Here is a 19,404-nt window from a genome sequence, read left to right as displayed (position 1 = left end):
CAAAAATCGGTGATTTTTGGTATTTTCATTTAAAAAATTTTAACTTTAAACATTTTTGAGACCTTTGCCATGAAGAGATTTGCTACCAGCCAAAAAAATTTAGCCTACAGGACCAAATTAAAAAGTCAACCACCTGACACAACTCATTGTCAGCTGGCACAGATAACTGGAGTACTGAAATCTACAACTGCATGCTTAATACATCAGCAAGATAAACCATGAGAAGAACAGGCATTAATTACACTGGACAACAATTTTTATCAAGAGTGCTGCTGATTTTTTATAATTATGTAAGGGACAACAGAGAACATCCCAGAAGCAAAACGTGTGAGGGAAAGGATCCAGGTGTTGAAGAGGCCCTCAATAAATATTTTCCATTGGAACTGGATGAGGTATGGGTGTCAGTGGACCAGCATTTAAAGACCAGTCAGAAGTGCTAACTAAGAAGTTGGTCACAAAGATTTTAAGGCAACAGTTGGTTGGTTGTCTCGGTGGAAATGTAGGCATCACATTAAATTCAGGAAAGCACATGGTGAGAAAGGTAGTGCTGATGCTGTAGGTGTAGAAACATTGAAATCTACAAAATTCAAACATTTTGTGTAGGTGATATCTACAACGCCAATGAAACAGGCCTTTTGTTTAGCATGCCACGCCAAGTGGTTCCCTTTGTTACAAACACGCAACACTATCAGATTCAAAGAAAGCAATGGATCACAAACAACAGGAATTCTGCAGATGCTGGAAATTCAAGCAACATACATCAAAGTTGCTGGTGAACGCAGCAGGCCAAGCAGCATCTATAGGAAGAGGTGCAGTCGACGTTTCAGGCCGAGACCCTTCGTCAGGACGAAGGGTCTCGGCCTGAAACGTCGACTGCACCTCTTCCTATAGATGCTGCTTGGCCTGCTGCGTTCACCAGCAACTTTGATGAATGGATCACAAAGCTGTGTTGTGTTGTTCAAATATGTCAGGAACTGATAAAAAGAAATTGTTGGTTATTGGGAAAAGCGTCGAACCTCAATGCTTTAAGGAGTGAAGTTTACCAATCCCATACTCTGCCAGCATACTGGTTGAATTCCCTGTCAGAAACTATTGAGAACTAATACACAGTTTTATTGTACTGTAGTGATATCGATAGTGTTATAATTTGTTCTGTATATCATCTGAATACTTAATCCCTTACTCAGTTAAACAGTAGTTTAGTTTTTTTTAACATATTTCCACAAAACTTCGACTAATTGGGCCAAAATATATTGGTCCCAATGTGTCCCAAATAACTGGATTCCATAGTATCTGTAAATTTTACATGACAAAATAATGCTTCTAAAACATGACATTTACCCTGGAGACATTTCAGAGAGACTGTTCGGAAACCCATATGATAGACGAATTAACTTTTGGTGAAGTTTTGCACCTATAATAACTAGTTGAACCATACTCAATGTTTTACTGATGAACAGCACAGTACAGGGCCTTCGGCCGTGATGTTGTTCTGACCTTTTATCGTACTCCAAGATAAATCTAACTATTCCCTTCCCCAGAGCTCTCTATTTTTCTTTTATCCATGTGCCTACCTAAAAATCCCCAGTTATTATAGGTGCATCTCCCACCACACCTGGCAGCACATTCCACACACCACCATTTTACACCATTGGTTTAAAAAACCTCCTCTGACATCCCTGTCCCCCATACTTTCCTCCAATCACTTTAAAACGACACCCCCTCATATTAGCCATTTCCTTCCTAGGAGAAAGTCTCTGGCTGTCCGCTCTGTCCATGCCTCTTATCATTTTGTACACCTCTATCAAGTCAGTCAGCATGTGGCCAAGTGGTTAAGGCATTAGACTAGCGACCTGAAGGTCGTGAGTTCGAGCCCCAGCCGAGGGAACGTGTTGTGTCCTTGAGCAAGGCACTTAATCACGCATTGCTCTGCGATGACACTGGTGCCAAGCTGTATGGGTCCTAATGCCCTTCCCTTGGACAACATTGGTGTCGTGGAGAGGGGAGACTTGCAGCATGGGCAACTGCTGGTCTTCCATACAACCTTGCCCAGGCCTGCGCCCTGGAGAGTGAAGACTTTCCAGGTGCAGATCCATGGTCTCGCAAGACTAACAGATGCCTTTATTTATTAACAAGTCACCTCTCATCTTCTTTCACTCCAAGGAGAAAAGCCCTAACTCTCTCAAACTCTTGATAAGTGAGATGAGTGGCTATCTTTGAATTGGCTATCCAGACACTTCCTGAATGTAAACTGCATTCTAAAGTTCTGCTAGCTTTAATATATATTTTTCATGTCTTATAGGCAGCACAACAGTGTAGTGATTAGCAAAATGCTTTACAGTACCAGCAACATAGACTCAATTCCAACATTGCCTGTAAGGAGTGTGTACGTTCTCCCGTGACTGCGTAGGTTTTGTCTGTGTGCTCCAGTTTCCTCCTACAGTCCAAAGACAAACCAGATGGTAAGATAATTGGCCATTGTAAATGGTTTTGTCATTAGGCTAAATCGGGGAATTGCCGGGGGGGTGAGGCTCAAAGGACTGAAGGGCCTATTCTGCGCCGTATCTCAATAAATAAATAAATAAATAAGTAAACAAATAAATAAATAATGATGAGTGAGAATTAATTATAAAGGGTATAGAGCATTCAGTGAATTTCCGTCACCAATGGAGATTAAAGTTATGTACTGCTCCTTGCCAGCCTTTGGGACTGACAAAAGGGGGCGATCTTCAGCCCATAATGTACACACGTCTTTTCCTCTCCAAGTGCCTTGTTGGGCAGTATTCATCAGCACTCTTTGTAATTTATTTCCTTATAAATTGTGATTAATTCTCAATAAGAAATTGCCTTGTATGTAGAATCGATATGCTGTGTGACTGCAGATAAATGGGCAAATGTGTGATCAGCACAAATCTTAATACACTGTCTGCCTTAAGTTGTATTAATATTGGCCAATAAAACAACTTCAGCATGTCCAATCAATGCGTTTTTTAAGTTCAAGCACCTAAGTCTGCAGATTCTGGAGATAACGAAGCACTCTAGCAGTACAAAGGACTGACAAGTAGCAAAATCAAATGCCTAATGGACTCAGTACTGCCCAGTCTCACAGAATGCACTGGCTATTAGGAGAAAAGCCTGTTGAAGTACCAGTAGAAGATTAATATTCTTATACTTAAGTGCTTTTTAATGCACGCATTGGTGTAACAACAGTTCTGTAAGAATCTATTAGACAACAAAAGCACATAAAAGTGTTGCTTGAATTATTTATGGCGACACCACTTGGGTGAACTTCCAGATTTTAAAATCAAACATTACTGCTGTTTACTACAGAGTCACCCACGCCTAATGAATTATTAAAACAGGATTTTAGTTTACATTTAAAGATTTACAATTCTAAAAAATGTAAAGAATTTGCAAATAAAATTCTACCTATTTGAAACCAGAATAACTCAAAAGACTTCTTTTGAAATATGTCCATATGAAGCTATCTGCTGACAATTGTGTAAACCACAATTAAACCATTTACAACTAGCCTGATAGACATGGGCATACCATCCGTCCCGATTGCTGGACTGTCAGTAGTCACTTTATTAGGTAGATCTGTACGTCTGTTTGTTAAAGCTCAAAGTAAATGTATTATCAAAGCACTTATGTGTCACCATATACAGCCATTTTCTTGTGGCCATACTCAATAAGTCTATAGAATAACTACTGTTACAGAATCAATGAAAGACCCCCCGCCCCCAACTAGGTCATTCGACCAGAGTGCAGATGATAACAAAATGTAGAAATCGAGAATGAAGAGACAATAATAATAATCTCTCTTCACTGTCGGGATAAGGCCACACTTAGATTGGAGAAACAACACTTCATATTCCGCTAGGGTAGCCTCCAACCTGATGGCATGAACATCGATTTCTCAAACCTCCAGTAATGCCTCCACCCACCACCCCCCTCGCCATTTCCCATCCCCTTGCCCCCTCCCATGTTTTCTTCTTGTCCGCCCCGGCCTCCCTCTGGTGCTCCTCCCCCCTTTCTTCTTTCTTCCATGGCCTTCGATCTCTTTCATCAAACAACTTCCTAGCTCCTTGCTTCATCCCACCCCCTCCAAGTTTTACCTATTGCCTGGCATTTCTCTTTTCCCTCCCCCCCCACCTTTTAAATACATTCCTCAGCTTTTTTTTCTCCAATCTTGCTGAAGGGTTTCGGCCCGAAACTTCAACTGTACTTTTTTCTGTAGATGCTGCCTGGCCTGCTGAGTTCCTCCAGCATTTTGTGTGTGTTGCTCGGATTTCCAGCATCTGCAGATTTTCTCTTGTCAGGGAGAGGGAAAGCATGGTTGGGGAAAGTGGAAGGGAGAGGGGAAGGAGCGGGAAGCACCAGAGAGACATTCTGTAATGATCAATAAACCATCCTCATCATTTCTAACATCCGTCACTCCTGTTGGATTTACAAACTCACTCTCCACTTCACGTTGACAAATACAGCACTGTGCAAAAGCCTTAGGCACCTTAGCTAGAAATACATACAGACCAATCTGCATCCATGGAGAGAGAAACAGAGTTAGCAGTTCAGTTCCTCTGATGAAAAGTCATCAAACTGAAACATTAACATATTTATTCTCTCTTCACAGGACTACTTGTGCTGCTGAGTAAAAGCATTTTGGTCACTTCAGATTTTCAATACCTGAAGTGTTTTTTCGGCTGTAAGCTCAACAATGCATCATCAGTATATGATAACTTTTGCTTCAATTTATCTAACAAAATTATTGACATGGGAGATTCTTGGTGCTTGGTTCTCCTAACGTGTCACAGAGAACATTCAAGCTGGCTGCAACACCATCTGGTATAGGGGGTGGGGGGCTACCGCACAGGATCAAAGTAAGCTGCAGAGAGCTGTGGAATTAGCTCCATCATGGGCACTAGTCTCTGTAGTATAGAGTCACAGACTCATAGAGAAGTACAGCACAGAAACATGCCCTTTGACCCATCTTCCCCATACCAAAACCATTTAAACTGCCTACTCCAATGACCTGCACCAGGACCATAGCCCGCCATGTACCCACTATCCAAACTTCACTTAAACATTGAAGTCGAGCCGCATGGACAACTTGTGCTGGCAGCTCATTCCACACTCTCATGATCCTCTGAGTGAGGAAGCTTCCCCTCTTGTTCCCCTTAAACTTCTCAACTGTCACCCTTAAGTCATGAACTCTAGTAGCAGGCTCACCTGCTTGCTTTTACCCTATCTAGACCCTTCATAATATTGTATCAAATCACCTCTCAATCTTCTACGTTCTAAAGACTACAGTACTAACCTATTCAATCCTTCCTTATAACTCAGGTCTTCTCAATCTGGCAACATCCTTGTAAATTTTCTCTGCACTCTTTCAAACTTGTTTACATCTTTCCTGTAGGTAGGTGACCAAAATTGCACACAATACTTCAAAATAAGTCCTCACCAACATGTTATACAACTATAACATATATCCCATTTTCTGTACTCAGTATATTGATTTATGAAGGCTAATGTGCCAAAAGCTTTCTTTATGACCCTATCTACCTGTGATGCCACTTTCAACGAATTATGGATCAGTATTCCCAGATCCCTTTGTTCTACCACACTCCTCAGTGCCCTACCGTTCACTGTGCAAGACCTACCCTGGTTGGTCCTACCAAAGTGCAAAACCTTGCACAAGTGTGCATGAAGTTCCATCTGCCATTTTTCAGCCCACTTTTCCAATTGATGCAGATCCCTCTGCAAACCATGATGGCCTTCCTCACTATCAAACACACTCCCAATCTTGGTGTCATCTAAAAACTTGCTGATCCGGTTAACCACATTGTCATCCAGATCATTAACATAGATGACAAACAACATAGGACCCAGCACTGAGTCCTGCAGCACACCACTAGTCACAGGCCTCCAGTCAGAGCGACAACCCTCTACTACCACTCTCTGGCTTCTCCCCCAAAGCCAATGTCAAACCCACTTTACTACCTTATCCTGAATGCCGAGCAACTGAATTTTCTTGACCAGCCTCTCATATGGGAACTTATCAAATGCCTTTCTAAAGTCCATGTAGTCAACATCCACTGCCTTGCCTTCACCTACTTTCCTGGTAACTTCCTCAAAAATCTCTAAGATTGGTTAGACGTGACCTACTATGCACAAAGCCAGGTCACCTTCAAGGAGCAGTGCTTCAAAAGGGCAGCATTCATCATTAAGGCCATCTACCACTTAAGACATGTCCTCTTTTCATTGCTACCATCAGGAAGGAGGTATTGAAGCCTAAAGGCACATGATTCAGGAACAGCTTCTTCCCCCTTGCCCATCTGATTTCCGATTGAACATTGAACTCATGAACACTACCTCACTACTTTTTTATTTCTATTTTTTTGCATTGCTTATTTAACTGTTTAATACATATTTCCATACTGTAATTCACAGTTTTTTTTCCTCTGAAATCTATTGCATTGTGCTGCTGCTGCAAAGATAGCAAATTTCAGGACATATGCCCTGATCCTGGCTCTGATTCCACACTTCCATATCTGCAGTCTAGATATAATTCAGAAACACACAAAAACCTCCATTTGGAGTTGTGCTGTGGAGACTGTCGTAACTATTAATTGCATCAAAACACTAAACTTAAATGTTCCAGATTGTTCGTCCTTAACATTGTCAGTAATGCACTCACTTAATCATCAATAATAATTACTCTCATCCGCCCATGGAGTGTGACCTGTGACTCTCACCCCCATTAATAAAGGTGCAACAATACCTTCCTTCATTTTTGAAATGAAATAGAAATAAAATTAGTGGGAAATTCTGAAGAAGGGCAGAGTCATTTATTGAGGCATAAGGAAACCAGCTTCCTAGCGAAGTAGCCCAAGTCCTTGAGCAGAGGTTGTTTGGTGCTTGAAAGCAATTTTCAACATTAAAACGAGCTACCAGATCTGTGAATGCGGAGCACATTTCTTTCAACTATTGAGCAAAGAGCAGCTGGAAGGTTGCTGTGGCTTGCTTGGGCAGATGGAGCTGAAGACTTTTTTTGGAATCTGAAGAATGATTATAAAGCATTTTACCCTTGAAAGGTTGTAGAACATGATTGCTACAGGATTTTAAAGTTTGATTAATCTGCAATTGACCCAGTGCTGGCATTAATGAAAATACAGCGTGCAGCTTCAATAGATCAGTAATTGTGAACACAGGATGTGTAAGTGCTATTTATGGTCTCTTGGGCGACAGAGGCCAGCACAACCTCTCCACTGAAACATGCTGTAGATGGTGAAGAAGGGTATCTGCAGGCGTGCCCAGCTGTTGTACTTACAAACATTTGTAGATTGGATACAGACATCCAAAATAAAAATGGAGATGACTTACTCCCTGGGGAATCACCTTCACCTTCAGAATATAAGAAGTTCAATGGATTGGTTACGCTTCAGACAGTTCCCACAGCTACAAGGTAAAAACAAAATCATGATAGGTCTGTATTAAAGGAATATTGACTTGCAGAAAATAATTCTCTTTTATTTTATTTTATTTAGAGATACAATGTGGTACAGGCCCTTCTGGTCCAATGAGTCACAGTGTCCAGCGACCCACCTGTTTAACCCTAGCCTAACCAGAGGACAATTTATGATGACCAATTAACCTACTAACCAGCACATCTTTAGAATGTGAGAGGAAGCTGGAGCACCCAGAGGAAACCCACACGCTCATGAGAAAGGTGAACAAACTTCTCACAGACAGTGTCAGAATTGAACACTGAACTCTGATGCCCCAACTTGTAATAGCACCCCACTAAATGTGGTGCCCAAATACAAGTTTGAGCCCTATGCAATCTACTGTATATCACATCCATTTTCTCAAAATCATCATGTTTATTTAGAGTTACAGTACAGTAACAGGCCCTTTTGACCCACGAACCCCCGCCACCCAAACCTTACGCTAACTGTGGCGCCCGATATAAGTTTGAGTCCTATGAAATCTACCATTTATCACTAATCCATGTTCTCCAACCCATCATGGTTATTTGTATATTTAATTATTTACAGATATAGTACCGTAACAGGCACTTTCGGCCCACGAGTCTGCACAGCCTAAACGTTATGCTACCATGCCAACCACGGTATTTTAGAAAAATGTTTATTTTATTTACAACAACTAAAAGAAAGTAGAAGAAGGAGAAATAAATATAAAATGCACGTGCAAATCCAATATATCAGAAAACATTCAATGTTTAAAAATTGGAGAAAATTTCTAGAAAGAAAAAGCAATCTTAGATCATTGAAGAGCTTGGGGACCACAATGCCACCATTTTATACACACATGCATTGATGAGACCATTCTTTACTCAGCACCTTTTTATTCCAGAGGGATGTGGCCCATAAATGACTGAGTATAATCAGGACTGAAATTTAGTAATCTAGCTCAATATTTTAAAATGGCAATTTTTGCTCCTCTGCATCACATTGTGATGTTTCACTACACTTAACACGCTCTATGAACACAGCTTAACTGTTGTTAAGACACCATGCTCTTAAAAGGATTTTACACATGAATGGATATGCTCTGAGAGGCTCTCTCTTAATGTATCAGTGAGGTAACCAGAGGAAGTTAATGCCACATGATGAAGTAGTATGGTTAGTGACTTGACAAGATGACATTTTTGGGAAGCTCATTGAGGGATAATTGTGTCTTGGACAAAATTATCTGGATAATCATATTTAACCGTGTATATGCAGTAGGCAAAATTACTGCCTGATTTCTATATGAGAAACAATGAGGACCTCCAGCCTCTTACAGCAAAATGCAAACCATCATCAATGGCCCTCACCATCCAGGCCATGCACTCTTCTCACTGCTGCCACCAGGAAGAAAATACAGGAGTCTCAGGACCCACAGCATCAGGTTCAGGAACAGGTATGACCGCTCTACCATCAGGCTCTTGAACCAGACGGGATAACTTCACTCAACTTCACTTGCCACTAACCAAACTGTTCCTATAACCCTATGGGGTCACTTTCAAGGACTCTTCATCTCATGTTCATGATATTTATTGCTTATTTATTTATTTTTGGATTTGCACAATTTGTTGTCTTTTGCAAACTGGTTGCTTGTCTGTCTTGTTGTGTGTAGTTGTTCATTGATTCTTTTGCATTTCTTTGTATTTACTGTGAATGCCTACCTGAAAATCAATCACAGGGTTGTACGTGGTGACATATATGTACTTTGATAATAAATTTACTTTGAACTTTGAGTGTGAATAGTTGACTTGTTAGAGAAATGTCCTTCGGACTAAGGTACATTTGCGTTGTCTTTGTGCAATCGATTGACCTGTCCAGGGATGGGTGCAATGTCATCAGATTTTTGCTCTGTGGTTATCTGGCTTGTATCCACTTCTACAAAAGTCAATGAAGCCGCCAGAGCACTGGAACAGCACATTCGTTGTTCTCTTACTGTTGAAGAATATGTTGCCTTGGCCAGTATCTTTGCAATGTCAGTAACCAGCAGCAACAAACATTAATGATTTTTATAACTCTAGTTCAGTGGCACAGTGCTTGCAATCATCTAAGAAAAGTAGAAATTGTTACAGAAGTAAATCAGCTATGATCAAATGACAGAGCAGACTCGATCGGCCAAATGATCTAATTCAGTTCTTAAGTCTTATGGACTTACGAGCACAGCAAAATCGAACCAAAAAAAAAAAAAGAAATGCATTAATTTTGGTCTCCAAATTTGAGGAAGGACATTCTAGCTATTGAGGGAGTGCAGTGTAGGTTCACGAGGTTAATTCCCGGGATGGCGGGACTGTCATATGTTGAAAGATTGGAGCGACTGGGGTTGTATACACTGGAATTTAGAAGGATGAGAGGGGATCTGATTGAAACATATAAGATTATTAAGGGATTGGACACGCTAGAGGCAGGAAACATGTTCCCGATGTTGGGGGAGTCCAGAACCAGAGGCTACAGTTTAAGAATAAGGGGTAGACAATTTAGAACGGAGTTAAGGAAAAACTTTTTCACACAGAGGGTTGTGGTTCTGTGGAATGCTCTGCCTCAGAAGGCAGTGGAGGCCAATTCTCTGGATTCTTTCAAAAAAGAGTTAGATAGAGCTCTTAAAGATTGCGGAGTGAAGGGATACGGGGAGAAGGTAGGAACTGGGTACTGACTGTAGATGATCAGCCATGATCACAGTGAATGGTGGTGCTGGCTCGAAGGGCTGAATGGCCTACTCTTGCACCTATTGTCTATTGTCTAATTCTTTCAATTCTAACTCAATATATGCCCCTCCATTTGATATTGGATGCCTCAAAGATTCTTCCTGACTTTTCTTACCTTACCATTGTCAAGCTAGATTTAGAAATAAGGCTCTCATTTAATTTGGAGAGAGAGTGAAATGGATATTGAAGTCAGGATCAAACATATACTGAGTAGCCACTTCATTAGGAATATCTAATGAAGTGGACACTGAATTGTGATTGTGGTCTTCTGGTGCTGTAGGTCATCCATTTTAAAGTTTGACGTGTTGTACGTTCAGAAATGCTCTTCTGCATACTGCTGTTGTAACTTGTGGTTGCTTGGGTTGCCATCACCTTCCTGTCAGCTTGAACCAGTCTGGCCATTCTTCTCTGACCTCTCTCGTTAACAAGCCATTTTCGACCACAGAACTGCCATTCCCTGGATGCCTTTTTTTCATTCTTCACAATAGAGAATGAGTGTAAAAGCAGAAAGTCAAAGCGCGCGCGGCCACTTTGGTGGTGATGTCTGTTATCTGTCAAGTAGGGGACCGTGCACAATTCTGATTTGATGGAGACGGACGTGAGAGTACGGAGGAACATCTGGAAAACTTCTGAAATGCCCGTTTCGCTGCCGCTGCTACTGTGTGGTAACCGGAATCCCCGGAGCAGAAGGCCCTGAAATCCTCGGCTTTGCTTGTTTCAGCGGCCGGGGCGAGGTCGAAGGCGCTCGGCAGAGAATGGCGCTTGGGAGGCTGTATCGGAGGGGCTGGTCGGAAGCTCGAAGTTTTTCGGACGGATGGACTCAGTGTCGGCTGTGGTCGGCTGCTTCCAAGGCATCGGCAAGTTGACGGTTTGTTCTTCATCAAATTATGGTATTGCTTTGCACTGCTGTAACTATATGTTATAATTATGCGGTTCTGTCAGTGTTAGTCTTTGGTTTGTCCTGTTTTCTGTGATATCACTCCGGAGAAACATTGTATCATTTCATAATGCATGTATGCATTTCTAAATGACAATCAAAGAGGACTGAGTGTTCTCATAATCTAAATCGAAGTACATATATGCTACCTTGAGATTCATTTTCTTGTAAGCATTTATAGGACAATAAAGAAATACAATAGAATTTATGAAAAACTACACAATAACAACTAAACAAAAAAAATGTTCAAAAGAAAACAAATTGTGCAAATAAAAAAATAATACTGAGAACATGAGTTATGAGTTATGTTCAAGGCACTTCCTTGAAAGTGAGACTGCAGGCAGTGGAATCAGTTCAGAGTTGTGGTGAGTTAAGTTATCCACGCCAGTTCAGAAGCCTGATGGTTGTAGGGTTTAACCATCCCCATCTAGTTGGACTAGTACAGGTGGTTCAGAATGTATGGGTTAGAGGGTATAAAATTGGTGAAAGGAAAGAGTGCACTGTCCTCTTGTCCTTTTCACTGTGCCAGGAGTTTTGGGAATGTGAAGATTGTCCTTCCCACGTCCCTGGAGGCCAGATAAATTCTGATATAGCAACCACCAATCAACCTATGTGAACCCAATGTATTTTTAACCTTAAACAAGAGAAAATCTGCAGATGTTGAAAATCCAAGCAACACACACAAAATGCTGGAGGAACCTAGCAGGTCAGGGATGAATCCTTGACTGTTTACTCTTTTCCATAGGTACTGCCTGACCGATGAGTTTTTCCAGCATTTTGTGTTGCTTGTATTTTTAACCCTATTTATTCTACATTATGGATGGCGGGGTGGAGATATGTCTCTGTCATAGGAGGAGTTAAGGTGCTCTTTCCCTCGCTAGTCTGCAGGTCTCCCTTGGGCAAGGTGTAGCACTTGCATAGCCCCCCAATTAGAGTCACATAAAGTCATCGGAGCAAGTGGTGGATGGATGGCAGGCAAAGCAGGTGCATATCACAAATCCTGGTTATACGACCGTTGACGCCAGGCAGATAATCTCTGAAGAGTATTGGTAATTGCTGGGGTTCGTCCATCTTGTAAAGATACTGCCTGGAAGAAGACAATGGCAAACCAATTCAGTTGAAACATTTGATAAGAACAATCATGATTATAAGACCATGATCTTCTATGTGCACAGCACATGATGATGGTGGTGATGAATTCGACATTGCTTTTGGAAACTACTAAAAATTAAAAATATGTCCTAAATTGTATGATCCTAAAGTCCTTCACAGGAAAGGGGATATGTCATTATTGCATTAAAAGCAGAATGTCTTCCTGCAAATGGGAGATTCAAATGTACTAGTTATATTTTTAATTATTTGTTCAGAGATGCAGATATAACTGGTACTGGCAGCACATATTGTCCATCCCCAATCACCCCTTAATGAAGGAGGTGGTTAAGAGTCAGTGACGCTGGTGAATCTTGAACTATCCGCAGCCAAGCAAGGTAAGAAGCACAGAATACCTCTCCTGAAGGGTATCAGTGAAAATGCCACAACCACTGTGGGTGGCACGATAGTGTCACGGTTAGCACCATGCCTTACAGTGCCAGCTGTATGATTGGCATTCAATTCCTATCTCTGCCTGTAAAGAGCTTGCACATTCTCCCCACGACCACATGAGTTTTCTCTGGGTGCTCCCGTTTTCTCTGACATTCCAAAGACGTATGGTTAGTGTTCACAAGCAGTGGGTACGCTATGCTGATGGCAGAAGTGGGGCAACACTTGTGGGCTGCCCAACACAAACCTCGCTGATTTGATTTTTTCACTGCATGTTTTGATGAACATGTGACAAATAAAGCTGATCTCTCTTTAAGTCTTCATTATTTCAAATAAACCTATTCTTTTTGATTTCTAGGTTTCGGTCTCTTGATCAATGTGCTCAGTAATTTAGCCCTCATATCTTGATACCTTGCAAATATTTCACTATTGCTGCCCTGGCTGACAGGTACAACTGTACTAGGGAGGTGGGAACCCTGGCTCCAGGTACAACTGTACTAGGCAGGTAGGAACCCTGGCTCCAGGTACAACTGTACTAGGGAGGTGGGAACCCTGGCTCCAGGTACAACTGTACTAGGCAGGTAGGAACCCTGGCTCCAGGTACAACTGTATGAGGGAGGTGGGAACCCTGGCTCCAGGTACAACTGTACTAGGCAGGTAGGAACCCTGGCTCCAGGTACAACTGTACGAGGGAGGTGGGAACCATGGCTCCAGGTACAACTGTACTAGGCAGGTAGGAACCCTGGCTCCAGGTACAACTGTACTAGGCAGGTAGGAACCCTGGCTCCAGGTACAACTGTACTAGGCAGGTAGGAACCCTGGCTCCAGGTACAACTGTACTAGGGAGGTGGGAACCCTGGCTCCAGGTACAACTGTACTAGGCAGGTAGGAACCCTGGCTCCAGGTACAACTGTATGAGGGAGGTGGGAACCCTGGCTCCAGGTACAACTGTACTAGGCAGGTAGGAACCCTGGCTCCAGGTACAACTGTACGAGGGAGGTGGGAACCATGGCTCCAGGTACAACTGTACTAGGCAGGTAGGAACCCTGGCTCCAGGTACAACTGTACTAGGCAGGTAGGAACCCTGGCTCCAGGTACAACTGTACTAGGCAGGTAGGAACCCTGGCTCCAGGTACAACTGTACTAGGGAGGTGGGAACCCTGGCTCCAGGTACAACTGTACTAGGCAGGTAGGAACCCTGGCTCCAGGTACAACTGTATGAGGGAGGTGGGAACCCTGGCTCCAGGTACAACTGTACTAGGCAGGTAGGAACCCTGGCTCCAGGTACAACTGTACGAGGGAGGTAGGAACCCTGGCTCCAGGTACAACTGTACTAGGCAGGTAGGAACCCTGGCTCCAGGTACAACTGTACTAGGCAGGTGGGAACCCTGGCTCCAGGTACAACTGTACTAGGCAGGTGGGAGCTGTCAGGTCTATATACTTTAGTGGCTTTTACAGAAATCCTTATGTGCCAGACAGGTTATGAATGATCTCTCTGCCTCTGTTGCCACAAGATAACTTTAGCCACTGTCTTTGCCAAAGGCAGCCTCTCTCAACTCCTCTTCTCCAGATTCAAACTTCTCTCTCATCATCTCCGATGTCAGTGTCCCTCTTTCACACATTTTCCACAAACATTGCTTCCTTCCTTTCCCTCCTAATTACTGGAGCCTGTACCACCAAGAGACTAAAGACTCTGGCAGCTGATTCCCCTGTCATCCAACCCACCAGTCTCTCACTTTGAGTTGGCACTGAAAGAATGAAAATATCATGAGATCTTGTGATTAAGCATGTAAGAGCTATGTGACTTCCAGTCTTTTGACATATTTCTGGTTGCTTTCGCTTTCCTTTGCTCCCCTGATAACACTAGGTCTTTGATTCAGGGCCTGCAGAATTCATACACAGTGAATTCCTGTTAATCGGGCCAGCCACTTATTTGGGACAGCTCTTAAGGAACAAAAACTAATCAAGAAAATAGCCGGATTCCTTTTGTTTGTTTGAGACAACGTGCCACTTATTTAGATCAGGACACTGTTGCAGAACAGTTTCTAACTAGCGTCAGTCACGTGCACTTGTCAGTCTATTAGACACTACACTGTACTTAGAGCAAACAGTTTTTAAATAGCGTCACTTGCATGTGTTTGTATTCAAAAAGCAGTAATTTTTGTTACTGATAGCTTGCGAGAAATAAGCAGTAAGGCAGTTGAGAACCGTTTTGCTCACTGTGGTTTCAAGCATTCAGGATTGGAGATGTCAGAAATGGCCACCTGCGGCAACAAATTGCACAGATTCACCACTCTCTGGCTAAGAAAATTCCGCCACATCTCTTTATTAAGTGGGTGTCCCTCTACTGGAGTCTGTACTCACTGGTCTTAAACACCCCTACATAGGAAACATCCTCTCCACATCTACTCTATTGAGACCTTTCAACATTTGATAGGTTTCAATGAGATTCCCCTTCATTCATCTGAATTCCGGTGAGTACAGGCCCAGGGCCATCAATTGCTCCACATTCGATAAGCCTTTCAATCCCAGAATCATTTTTGTGAACCTCCTTTGAACTATCGCTCAGTAGCAATCATATCTTCAGTGATGAAATGCTTTGAGAGGTTGGTTATGACTAGACTGAACTCCTGCCTCAGCAAGGACCTGGACCCATTGCAATTTGCCTATCGCCACAATAGGTCAACGGCAGATATAATCTGAATGGCTCTTCACACGGCTTTAGACCACCTGGACAACACAAACACTTATGTCAGGATGCTGTTCATTGACTATAGCTCAGCATTTAATACCATTATTCCCACAATTCCGAAGGAGAAGTTACAGAACTTGGGCCTCTGTACTGCCCTCTGCAATTGGATCCTTGACTTCCAAAACGGATTGGTGATAACATTTCCTCCTTGCTGACGATCAACACTGGCGCACCTCAGGGGTGTGTGCTTAGCCCACAGCCCTACTCTCTCTATACCCATGACTGTGTGGCTAGGCGTAGCTCAAATACCATCTATAAATTTGCTGATGACACAACCATTGTTGGTAGAATCTCAGATGGTGACGAGAGGGCGTACAGGGGCGAGACATGCCAGCCAGTGGACTTGTGTTGCAGCCACAACCTGGCATTCAATGTCAGTAAGATGAAGGAGCTGATTGTGGACTTCAGGAAGGGTAAGGCGAAGGAACACATACCAATCCTCAGAGAGGGATCAGCAGTGGAGAGAGAGAGAGCAGTTTCAAGTTCCTGGGTGTCAAAATCTCTGAGGCCCTAACTTGGTCCCAATATATCGATGCAGTTATAGAAACATAGAAACATAAAAAATAGGTGCAGGAGTAGGCCATTCGGCCCTTCGAGCCTGCACCGCCATTTATTATGATCATGGCTGATCCTCCAACTCAGAACCCCGCCCCAGCCTTCCCTCCATACCCCCTGATCCCCATAGCCACAAGGGCCATATCTAACTCCCTCTTAAATATAGCCAATGAACTGGCCTCAACTGTTTCCTGTAGCAGAGAATTCCACAGATTCACCACTCTCTGTGTGAAGAAGTTTTTCCTAATCTCGGTCCTAAAAGGCTTCCCCTCTATCCTCAAACTGTGGCCCCTCGTTCTGGACTTCCCCAACATCGGGAACAATCTTCCTGCATCTAGCCTGTCCAATCCCTTTAGGATCTTATACGTTTCAATCAGATCCCCCCTCAATCTTCTAAATTCCAACAAGTACAAGCCCAGTTCATCCAGTCTTTCTTCATATGAAAGTCCTGCCATCCCAGGAATTAATCTGGTGAACCTTCTTTGTACTCCCTCTATGGCAAAGATGTCTTTCCTCAGATTAGGGGACCAAAACTGCGCACAATACTCCAGGTGTGGTCTCACCAAGGCCTTGTACAACTGCAGTAGTACCTCCCTGCTCCTGTACTCAAATCCTCTCGCTATAAATGCCAGCATACCATTCGCCTTTTTCACCGCCTGCTGTACCTGCATGCCCACTTTCAATGACTGGTGTATAATGACACCCAGGTCTCGTTGCACCTCCCCTTTTCCTAATCGGCCACCATTCAGATAATAATCTGTTTTCCTATTTTTGCCAGCAAAGTGGATAACTTCACATTTATCCACATTAAATTGCATCTGCCATGAATTTGCCCACTCACCCAACCTATCCAAGTCACCCTGCATCCTCTTAGCATCCTCCTCACAGCTAACACTGCCACCCAGCTTCGTGTCATCCGCAAACTTGGTAATGCTGCATTTAATTCCCTCATCCAAGTCATTAATATATATTGTAAACAACTGGGGTCCCAGCACTGAGCCTTGCGGTACCCCACTAGTCACCGCCTGCCATTCTGAAAAGGTCCCGTTTATTCCCACTCTTTGCTTCCTGTCTGCTAACCAATTCTCCACCCACACCAATACCTTACCCCCAATACCGTGTGCTTTAAGTTTGCACACTAATCTCCTATGTGGGAACTTGTCAAAAGCCTTTTGAAAATCCAAATATACCACATCCACTGGTTCTCCCCTATCCACTCTACTAGTTACATCCTCAAAAAATTCTATGAGATTCGTCAGATATGATTTTCCTTTCACAAATCCATGCTGACTTTGTCCGATGATTTCACCGCTTTCCAAATGTGCTGTTATCACATCCTTGATAACTGACTCCAGCAGTTTCCCCACCACCGACGTTAGGCTAACCAGTCTATAATTCCCTGGTTTCTCTCTCCCTCCTTTTTTAAAAAGTGGAGTTACATTAGCCACCCTCCAATCCTCAGGAACTAGTCCAGAATCTAACGAGTTTTGAAAAATTATCACTAATGCATCCACTATTTCTTGGGCTACTTCCTTAAGCACTCTAGGATGCAGACAATCTGGCCCTGGGGATTTATCTGCCTTCAATCCCTTCAATTTACCTAACACCACTTCCCTACTAACATGTATTTCGCTCAGTTCCTCCATCCCACTGGACCCTTTGTCCCCTACTATTTCTGGAAGATTATTTATGTCCTCCTTAGTGAAGACAGAACCAAAGTAATTATTCAATTGGAAGGAGGCAAGGCAGGGACTATACTTGATTAGGAGTTTGAAAAAATTTGGCATGTCAACAAATACGCCCAAAAACTTCTAATAGATGTGCTGTGTTATCAGGCTGCATCACAGTCTGGTATGGAGGGGCTACTGCACAGGACCGTAAGAAGCCGCAGGGGGTTGTAAATTTAATCAGCGCCATCTTGGATACTAGCCTACAAAGTATCCAGGACATGTTCAAGGAGCGGTGTCTCAGAAAGGCAGCGTCCATTATTAAGGACCTCCAGCACACAGGGCATGCCCTTTTCTCACTGTAACCATCAGGTAGGAGGTACAGAAGCCTGAAGGCACACACTCAGCGATTCAGGAACAGCTTCTTCCCCTCTGCCATCTGATTCCTAAATGGACATTGAACCCTTGAACACTACCTCACTTTTTTAATATATATTATTTCTCTTTTTTGCACAATTTTTAATGTATTCAATATACTTACACTGTAATTGATTTACTTTTTTATTTATTACTATTATTATTATTTTTCTTCTATATTATGTATTGCATTGAACTGCTGCTGCTCAGTTAACAAACTTCATGACACATGTCGGTGATCATAAACCTGATTCTGATTCTGATTCTGAACCTTCACGAATGCCAGCACATCATTTTTTAGATAAGGGGCCCAAAACTGCTCACAAAACTCCAAATGAGGCCTCACCAGCGCCTTGTAAAGTCTCAACATTACATTCTTGCTTTTATATTTTAATTCTCGCTAAATGAATGCTAACTTCACATTTGCCTTCCTGGTACTGACTCAACCTGCAAATTAACCTTTAGGGAATCATGCACAAGGCCTCCCAAGTCCCTTTGCACCTCAGTTTTTGAATTTTCTCTCCATTTAGAAAATAGTCAACCCTTTCATTTCTTCTACAAAAGTGCATGGCCATGCACTTCCCAACATTGTATTCCATCTGCCACTTCCATGTCCATTCTCCTAATCTCTTTAAGTCCTTCAGTAGTCTTTCTGCTTCCTCAACACTGTCTGCCCTTCTGCCTATCTTCATGTCACCTGCAAACTTGGCCACAAAGCCATCAATTACTTCATCCAAATCATTGACATATAATGTAAAACGTACTAGTCCCAACACAGATCACTGTGGACCATCACTAGTCACCAGCAGTCAACCAAAAAAAAAGCTCCCTTTATTCCCACACTTTGCCTCCTGCCAATCAGCCACTGCTTTATCATTGATAGTAGCTTTCCGGTAATACCATGGGTTCTTAATTTGTTAAGTAGCTTCGTGTGTGGCAGCTCGTCAAGGGCTTTCTGAAAATCCAGGTACACAACATCCACTGATTCTTGTTTGTCAATCCTGTTTGTTATTTCTTCAACAAATTCCAACAGATTTGTCAGGCAAGATTTTCCCTTGAGAAACCAAATTAACTTTGACCTATTTTATCATGTGCCTCCAAGTACCCTGAAACAACATCCTTAACAATAGACTCCAACATTCTCTCAAAAACTGAGGTCAGACTAACAGGCCAAAAATTTCCTTTCTTCTACCTCTCTCCCTTCCTGAGGAATATAGTGATATTTGTAATTTTCCAGTCCTCTTGAATTCTCTGCATATGGTGTCGGCGCTGATTTTGTTCATCTGCAGTCAAATCAAAAGAACACAGC

The 19,404-nt window shown here is 42.7% G+C and overlaps 1 protein-coding gene across 3 annotated transcripts in view; it reads right to left on the bottom strand.

Annotated features, from left to right (window-relative positions):
- Positions 1–19,404, bottom strand: part of LOC134358189 (heparan sulfate glucosamine 3-O-sulfotransferase 5) — a 389,601-nt gene that overhangs the window by 199,591 nt on the left and 170,606 nt on the right. The window contains exon 1 of one of the 3 annotated variants that reach the window (XM_063070232.1): positions 7,384–7,399. The exons of the other annotated variants lie outside the window; for them this stretch is intronic. The gene's annotated coding sequence lies outside the window, so the exon portion shown is untranslated. Of the gene's footprint in view, positions 1–7,383; positions 7,400–19,404 lie in introns of those variants that run through there. 3 annotated transcript variants of the gene reach the window in all.

Source organism: Mobula hypostoma, chromosome 2 (genome assembly GCF_963921235.1).
Source record: "Mobula hypostoma chromosome 2, sMobHyp1.1, whole genome shotgun sequence".
NCBI classification, from domain to species: Eukaryota; Metazoa; Chordata; class Chondrichthyes; order Myliobatiformes; family Myliobatidae; genus Mobula; species Mobula hypostoma.
Note: the sequence above shows the minus strand (reverse complement) of the source record. Positions and strands in the feature narration are given on the sequence as shown.